Genomic DNA, 10,981 nt, shown 5'->3' with positions numbered 1-10,981 from the left:
CACTCACTCGCAGATAGACACACACTCGCAGATAGACACACACTCACAGATAGACACACACTCGCAGATAGACACTCACTCGCAGATAGACACTCACTCGCAGATAGACACACACTCGCAGATAGACACACACTCGCAGATAGACACTCACTCGCAGATAGACACACACTCGCAGATAGACACTCACTCGCAGATAGACACTCACTCACAGATAGACACACACTCGCAGATAGACACTCACTCGCAGATAGACACTCACTCACAGATAGGCACACACTCGCAGATAGACACTCACTCGCAGATAGACACACACTCGCAGATAGACACACACTCACAGATAGACACACACTCGCAGATAGACACTCACTCGCAGATAGACACACACTCGCAGATAGACACTCACTCGCAGATAGACACTCACTCACAGATAGGCACTCACTCGCAGACACTCACTCGCAGATAGACACTCACTCGCAGATAGACACACACTCGCAGATAGACACTCACTCGCAGATAGACACTCACTCGCAGATAGACACACACTCGCAGATAGACACACACTCACAGATAGACACACACTCGCAGATAGACACTCACTCGCAGATAGACACTCACTCGCAGATAGACACACACTCGCAGATAGACACACACTCGCAGATAGACACTCACTCGCAGATAGACACACACTCGCAGATAGACACTCACTCGCAGATAGACACTCACTCACAGATAGACACACACTCGCAGATAGACACTCACTCGCAGATAGACACTCACTCACAGATAGGCACACACTCGCAGATAGACACTCACTCGCAGATAGACACACACTCGCAGATAGACACACACTCACAGATAGACACACACTCGCAGATAGACACTCACTCGCAGATAGACACACACTCGCAGATAGACACTCACTCGCAGATAGACACTCACTCACAGATAGGCACTCACTCGCAGACACTCACTCGCAGATAGACACTCACTCGCAGATAGACACACACTCGCAGATAGACACTCACTCGCAGATAGACACTCACTCGCAGATAGACACACACTCGCAGATAGACACACACTCACAGATAGACACACACTCGCAGATAGACACTCACTCGCAGATAGACACTCACTCGCAGATAGACACACATTCGCAGATAGACACACACTCGCAGATAGACACTCACTCGCAGATAGACACACACTCGCAGATAGACACTCACTCGCAGATAGACACTCACTCACAGATAGACACACACTCGCAGATAGACACTCACTCGCAGATAGACACACACTCGCAGATAGGCACTCACTCGCAGACACTCACTCGCAGATAGACACTCACTCGCAGATAGACACACACTCGCAGATAGACACTCACTCGCAGATAGACACTCACTCGCAGATAGACACACACTCGCAGATAGACACACACTCACAGATAGACACACACTCGCAGATAGACACTCACTCGCAGATAGACACTCACTCGCAGATAGACACACACTCGCAGATAGACACACACTCGCAGATAGACACTCACTCGCAGATAGACACACACTCGCAGATAGACACTCACTCGCAGATAGACACTCACTCACAGATAGACACACACTCGCAGATAGACACTCACTCGCAGATAGACACTCACTCACAGATAGGCACACACTCGCAGATAGACACTCACTCGCAGATAGACACACACTCGCAGATAGGCACACACTCGCAGATAGACACTCACTCGCAGATAGACACACACTCGCAGATAGACACACACTCGCAGATAGACACTCACTCGCAGATAGACACTCACTCGCAGATAGACACTCACTCGCAGATAGACACACACTCACAGATAGACACTCACTTGCAGATAGACACTCACTCGCAGATAGACACTCACTCGCAGACAGACACTCACTCGCAGATAGACACTCACTCGCAGATAGACACTCACTCGCAGATAGACACTCACTCGCAGATAGACACACACTCGCAGATAGACACTCACTCGCAGATAGACACTCACTCGCAGATAGACACACACTCGCAGATAGACACACACTCACAGATAGACACTCACTCGCAGATAGACACTCACTCGCAGATAGACACACACTCGCAGATAGACACTCACTCGCAGATAGACACTCACTCGCAGATATACACACACTCGCAGATAGACACACACTCGCAGATAGACACTCACTCGCAGATAGACACTCACTCGCAGATAGACACACACTCGCAGATAGACACTCACTCGCAGATAGACACTCACTCGCAGATAGACACACACTCGCAGATAGACACACACTCGCAGATAGACACACACTCGCAGATAGACACTCACTCGCAGATAGACACTCACTCGCAGATAGACACTCACTCACAGATAGGCACTCACTCGCAGACACTCACTCGCAGATAGACACACACTCGCAGACAGACACACACTCGCAGATAGACACTCACTCGCAGATAGACACTCACTCGCAGATAGACACTCACTCACAGATAGGCACTCACTCGCAGACACTCACTCGCAGATAGACACACACTCGCAGACAGACACACACTCGCAGACAGACACACACTCGCAGATAGACACTCACTCGCAGATAGACACTCACTCGCAGATAGACACTCACTCACAGATAGGCACTCACTCGCAGACACTCACTCGCAGATAGACACTCACTCGCAGATAGACACTCACTCGCAGATAGACACACACTCGCAGATAGACACTCACTCGCAGACACTCACTCGCAGATAGACACACACTCGCAGACAGACACACACTCGCAGATAGACACTCACTCGCAGATAGACACACACTCGCAGATAGACACTCACTCGCAGATAGACACTCACTCGCAGATAGACACTCACTCGCAGATAGACACTCACTCGCAGATAGACACACACTCACAGATAGACACTCACTCGCAGATAGACACACACTCGCAGATAGACACACACTCGCAGATAGACACACACTCGCAGACAGACACACACTCGCAGATAGACACTCACTCGCAGATAGACACACACTCGCAGATAGACACTCACTCGCAGGTAGACACACACTCGCAGATAGACACACACTCGCAGATAGACACACACTCGCAGATAGACACTCACTCGCAGATAGACACACACTCGCAGATAGACACACACTCGCAGATATACACACACTCGCAGATAGACACTCACTCGCAGATAGACACACACTCGCAGATAGACACTCACTCGCAGATAGACACTCACTCGCAGATAGACACTCACTCGCAGACAGACACACACTCGCAGATAGACACACACTCGCAGATATACACACACTCGCAGATAGACACACACTCGCAGATAGACACTCACTCGCAGATAGACACTCACTCGCAGATAGACACTCACTCGCAGACAGACACACACTCGCAGATAGACACTCACTCGCAGATAGACACACACTCGCAGATAGACACTCACTCGCAGGTAGACACACACTCGCAGATCGACACACACTCGCAGATAGACACTCACTCGCAGATAGACACACACTCGCAGATAGACACACACTCACAGATAGACACACACTTGCAGATAGACACACACTCGCAGATAGACACACACTCGCAGATAGACACACACTCGCAGATAGACACTCACTCGCAGATAGACACACACTCGCAGATAGACACACACTCGCAGATAGACACTCACTCGCAGATAGACACACACTCGCAGATAGACACACTCGCAGATAGACACACACTCGCAGATAGACACTCACTCGCAGATAGACACTCACTCGCAGAAAGACACTCACCCGCAGATAGACACTCACTCGCAGATAGACACACACTCGCAGATAGACACTCACTCGCAGATAGACACACACTCGCAGATAGACACACACTCGCAGATAGGCACACACTCGCAGATAGACACTCGCAGATAGACACTCACTCGCAGATAGACACTCGCAGATAGACACTCACTCGCAGATAGACACTCACTCGCAGATAGACACTCACTCGCAGATAGACACTCACTCGCAGATAGACACTCACTCGCAGATAGACACACACTCGCAGATAGACACACACTCGCAGATAGACACTCGCAGATAGACACTCACTCGCAGATAGACACTCACTCGCAGATAGACACACACTCGCAGATAGACACACACTCGCAGATAGACACTCGCAGATAGACACTCACTCGCAGATAGACACTCACTCGCAGATAGACACACACTCGCAGATAGACACTCACTCGCAGATAGACACTCACTCGCAGATAGACACTCGCAGATAGACACTCACTCGCAGATAGACACTCACTCGCAGATAGACACTCACTCGCAGATAGACACTCGCAGATAGACACTCACTCGCAGATAGACACACACTCGCAGATAGACACACACTCGCAGATAGACACACACTCGCAGATAGACACTCACTCGCAGATAGACACTCACTCGCAGATAGACACCCACTCGCAGATAGACACACACTCGCAGATAGACACTCACTCGCAGATAGACACTCACTCGCAGATAGACACTCACTCGCAGATAGACACTCACTCGCAGATAGACACTCACTCGCAGATAGACACACACTCGCAGATAGACACTCACTCGCAGATAGGCACACACTCGCAGATAGACACTCGCAGATAGACACTCACTCGCAGATAGACACTCACTCGCAGATAGACACTCACTCGCAGATAGACACTCACTCGCAGATAGACACTCACTCGCAGATAGACACTCACTCACAGATAGACACTCACTCGCAGATAGACACTCACTCGCAGATAGACACACACTCGCAGATAGACACTCACTCGCAGATAGACACTCACTCGCAGATAGACACTCACTCACAGATAGACACTCACTCGCAGATAGACACTCACTCGCAGATAGACACCCACTCGCAGATAGACACTCACTCGCAGATAGACACTCACTCGCAGATAGACACTCACTCGCAGATAGACACACACTCGCAGATAGACACACACTCGCAGATAGACACACACTCGCAGATAGACACACACTCGCAGATAGACACACACTCGCAGATAGACACACACTCACAGATAGACACACACTCGCAGATAGACACACACTCGCAGATAGACACTCACTCGCAGATAGACACACACTCGCAGATAGACACTCACTCGCAGATAGACACTCACTCGCAGATAGACACTCACTCGCAGATAGACACTCACTCGCAGATAGACACTCACTCGCAGATAGACACACACTCGCAGATAGACACTCACTCGCAGATAGACACACACTCGCAGATAGACACTCACTCGCAGATAGACACTCACTCGCAGATAGACACTCACTCGCAGATAGACACTCACTCGCAGATAGACACACACTCGCAGATAGACACACACTCACAGATAGACACTCACTCGCAGATAGACACACACTCACAGATAGACACACACTCGCAGATAGACACTCACTCGCAGATAGACACACACTCGCAGATAGACACACACTCGCAGATGGACACACACTCGCAGATAGACACACACTCGCAGATAGACACTCACACGCAGATAGACACTCACTCGCAGATAGACACACACTCGCAGATAGACACTCACTCGCAGATAGACACTCACTCGCAGATAGACACACACTCGCAGATAGACACTCACTCGCAGATAGACACTCACTCGCAGATAGATACACACTCGCAGATAGACACTCACTCGCAGATAGACACTCACTCGCAGATAGACACTCACTCGCAGATAGACACTCACTCGCAGATAGACACTCACTCGCAGATAGACACTCACTCGCAGATAGACACACACTCGCAGATAGACACTCACTCGCAGATAGACACACACTCGCAGATAGACACTCACTCGCAGATAGACACTCACTCGCAGATAGACACTCACTCGCAGATAGACACACACTCGCAGATAGACACACACTCACAGATAGACACTCACTCGCAGATAGACACACACTCACAGATAGACACACACTCGCAGATAGACACTCACTCGCAGATAGACACACACTCGCAGATAGACACACACTCGCAGATAGACACACACTCGCAGATAGACACTCACTCGCAGATAGACACACACTCGCAGATACACACACTCGCAGATAGACACACACTCGCAGATAGACACTCACTCGCAGATAGACACACACTCGCAGATAGACACTCACTCGCAGATAGACACACACTCACAGATAGACACTCACTCGCAGATAGACACACACTCGCAGATACACACACTCGCAGATACACACTCACTCGCAGATAGACACACACTCGCAGATAGACACTCACTCGCAGATAGACACACACTCGCAGATAGACACACACTCGCAGACAGACACACACTCACAGATAGACACTCACTCGCAGATAGACACTCACTCGCAGATAGACACTCACTCGCAGATAGACACACACTCGCAGATAGACACACACTCGCAGATAGACACTCACTCGCAGATAGACACACACTCGCAGATAGACACACACTCGCAGATAGACACACACTCGCAGACAGACACACACTCACAGATAGACACTCACTCGCAGATAGACACTCACTCGCAGATAGACACTCACTCGCAGATAGACACACACTCGCAGATAGACACACACTCGCAGATAGACACTCACTCGCAGATAGACACACACTCGCAGATAGACACTCACTCGCAGATAGACACTCACTCACAGATAGGCACTCACTCGGAGACACTCACTCGCAGATTGACACTCACTCGCAGATAGACACACACTCGCAGATAGACACTCACTCGCAGATAGACACTCACTCACAGATAGACACACACTCGCAGATAGACACTCACTTGCAGATAGACACACACTCGCAGATAGACACTCACTCGCAGATAGACACTCACTCGCAGATAGACACACACTTGCAGATAGACACAAACTCGCAGATAGACACACACTCGCAGATAGACACACACTCGCAGATAGACACTCACTCGCACATAGACACACACTCGCAGATAGACACACACTCGCACATAGACACACACTCGCAGATAGACACACACTCGCAGATAGACACTCACTCGCAGATAGACACACACTCACAGATAGACACACACTCGCAGATAGACACACACTCGCAGATAGACACTCACTCGCACATAGACACACACTCGCAGATAGACACACACTCGCAGATAGACACACACTCGCAGATAGACACACACTCGCAGATAGACACACACTGGCAGATAGACACAAACTCGCAGATAGACACACACTCGCAGATAGACACACACTCGCAGATAGACACTCACTCGCACATAGACACACACTCGCAGATAGACACACACTCGCACATAGACACACACTCGCAGATAGACACACACTCGCAGATAGACACTCACTCGCAGATAGACACACACTCACAGATAGACACACACTCGCAGATAGACACACACTCGCAGATAGACACTCACTCGCACATAGACACACACTCGCAGATAGACACACACTCGCAGATAGACACACACTCGCAGATAGACACACACTCGCAGATAGACACTCACTCGCACATAGACACACACTCGCAGATAGACACACACTCGCAGATAGACACTCACTCGCAGATAGACACACACTCACAGATAGACACACACTCGCAGATAGACACACACTCGCAGATAGACACTCACTCGCACATAGACACACACTCGCAGATAGACACACACTCGCAGATAGACACTCACTCGCAGATAGACACACACTCGCAGATAGACACACACTCGCAGACAGTCACACTCGCAGATAGACACTCACTCACAGATAGACACTCACTCGCAGATAGACACACACTCACAGATAGACACACACTCGCAGATAGACACTCACTCGCAGATAGACACACACTCGCAGATAGACACACACTCGCAGACAGTCACACTCGCAGATAGACACTCACTCACAGATAGACACTCACTCGCAGATAGACACACACTCACAGATAGACACACACTCGCAGATAGACACACACTCGCAGATAGACACACACTTGCAGATAGACACACACTCGCAGATAGACACACACTCGCAGATAGACACACCATCGCAGATAGACACTCACTCGCAGATAGACACACACTCGCAGATAGACACACACTCGCAGATAGACACACACTCGCAGATAGACACACACTCGCAGATAGACACACACTCGCAGATAGACACACACTCGCAGATAGACACACACTCGCAGATAGACACACACTCGCAGATAGACACTCACTCGCAGATAGACACACACTCGCAGATAGACACACTCGCAGATAGACACACACTCACAGATAGACACACACTTGCAGATAGACACACACTCGCAGATAGACACACACTCGCAGATAGACACACACTCGCAGATAGACACACACTCGCAGATAGACACACACTCGCAGATAGACACTCACTCACAGATAGACACTCACTCGCAGATAGACACACACTCGCAGATAGACACACTCGCAGATAGACACACACTCGCAGATAGACACTCACTCGCAGATAGACACTCACTCGCAGATACACACTCGCAGATAGACACTCACTCGCAGATAGACACTCACTCGCAGATAGACACACACTCGCAGATAGACACTCACTCGCAGATAGACACCCACTCGCAGATAGACACTCACTCGCAGATAGACACACACTCGCAGATAGACACACACTCGCAGATAGACACACACTCATAGATAGACACTCACTCACAGATAGACACACACTCGCAGATAGACACCCACTCGCAGGTAGACACACACTCATAGATAGACACACACTCGCAGATAGACACACACTCGCAGATAGACACTCACTCGCAGATAGACACCCACTCGCAGATAGACACTCACTTGCAGATAGACACACACTCGCAGATAGACACACACTCGCAGATAGACACACACTCGCAGATAGACACTCACTCGCAGATAGACACACACTCGCAGATAGACACACACTCGCAGATAGACACACACTCGCAGACAGACACACACTCGCAGATAGACACACACTCGCAGATAGACACTCACTCGCAGATAGACACTCACTCGCAGATAGACACCCACTCGCAGATAGACACACACTCGCAGATAGACACTCACTCGCAGATAGACACTCACTCGCAGACAGACACTCACTCGCAGATAGACACACACTCGCAGATAGACACACACTCACAGATAGACACACACTCGCAGATAGACACACACTCACAGATAGACACTCACTCGCAGACACACACTCACAGATAGACACACACTCACAGATAGACACTCACTCGCAGATAGACACACACTCACAGATAGACACACACTTGCAGCTACACACTCACTCGCAGATAGACACTCACTCGCAGATAGACACACACTCGCAGATAGACACTCACTCGCAGATAGACACACACTCGCAGATAGACACACACTCGCAGATAGACACTCACTCACAGATAGACACACACTCGCAGATAGATACAGACTCGCAGATAGACACTCACTCGCAGATAGACACTCACTCGCAGATAGACACACACTCGCAGATAGACACTCACTCGCAGATAGACACTCACTCGCAGATAGACACACACTCGCAGATAGACACTCGCAGATAGACACACACTCGCAGATACACACACTCGCAGATAGACACTCACTCGCAGATACACACACTCGCATATACACACACTCGCAGATAGACACACACTCGCAGATAGACACTCACTCGCAGATACACACACTCGCAGATAGACAAACACTCGCAGATAGACACTCACTCGCAGATAGACACACACTCGCAGATAGACACACACTCGCAGATAGACACACACTCGCAGATAGACACACACTCGCAGATAGACACTCACTCGCAGATAGACACTCACTCGCAGATAGACACACACTCGCAGATAGACACACACTCGCAGATAGACACACACTCGCAGATAGACACACACTCGCAGATAGACACTCACTCGCAGATAGACACACACTCGCAGATAGACACACACTCGCAGATAGACACTCACTCGCAGATAGACACACACTCGCAGATAGACACTCACTCGCAGATAGACACTCACTCGCAGATATACACACACTCACAGATAGACACACACTCGCAGATAGACACACACTCGCAGATACACACTCACTCGCAGATAGACACTCACTCACAGATAGACACACACTCGCAGATAGACACTCATTCGCAGATAGACACACACTCGCAGATAGACACTCACTCGCAGATAGACACACACTAGCAGATAGACACACACTCGCAGATAGACACTCACTCGCAGATAGACACTCACTCGCAGATAGACACTCACTCACAGATAGACACTCACTCGCAGATAGACACACACTCGCAGATAGACACTCACTCGCAGATAGACACTCACTCGCAGATAGACACACACTCGCAGATAGACACTCACTCGCAGATAGACACACACTCGCAGATAGACACACACTCGCAGATAGACACTCACTCGCAGATAGACACTCACTCACAGATAGGCACTCACTCGCAGACACTCACTCGCAGATAGACACTCACTCGCAGATAGACACTCACTCGCAGATAGACACACACTCGCAGATAGACACACACTCGCAGATAGACACACACTCGCAGATAGACACACACTCGCAGATAGACACTCACTCGCAGATAGACACTCACTCGCAGATAGACACACACTCGCAGATAGACACACACTCGCAGATAGACACACACTCGCAGATAGACACACACTCGCAGATAGACACTCACTCGCAGTTAGACACACACTCGCAGATAGACACACACTCGCAGATAGACACTCACTCGCAGATAGACACACACTCGCAGATAGACACTCACTC

This window comes from Scyliorhinus torazame, unplaced genomic scaffold, assembly GCF_047496885.1.
Source record: "Scyliorhinus torazame isolate Kashiwa2021f unplaced genomic scaffold, sScyTor2.1 scaffold_893, whole genome shotgun sequence".
In the NCBI taxonomy this organism is placed as follows: Eukaryota; Metazoa; Chordata; class Chondrichthyes; order Carcharhiniformes; family Scyliorhinidae; genus Scyliorhinus; species Scyliorhinus torazame.
Note: the sequence above shows the minus strand (reverse complement) of the source record.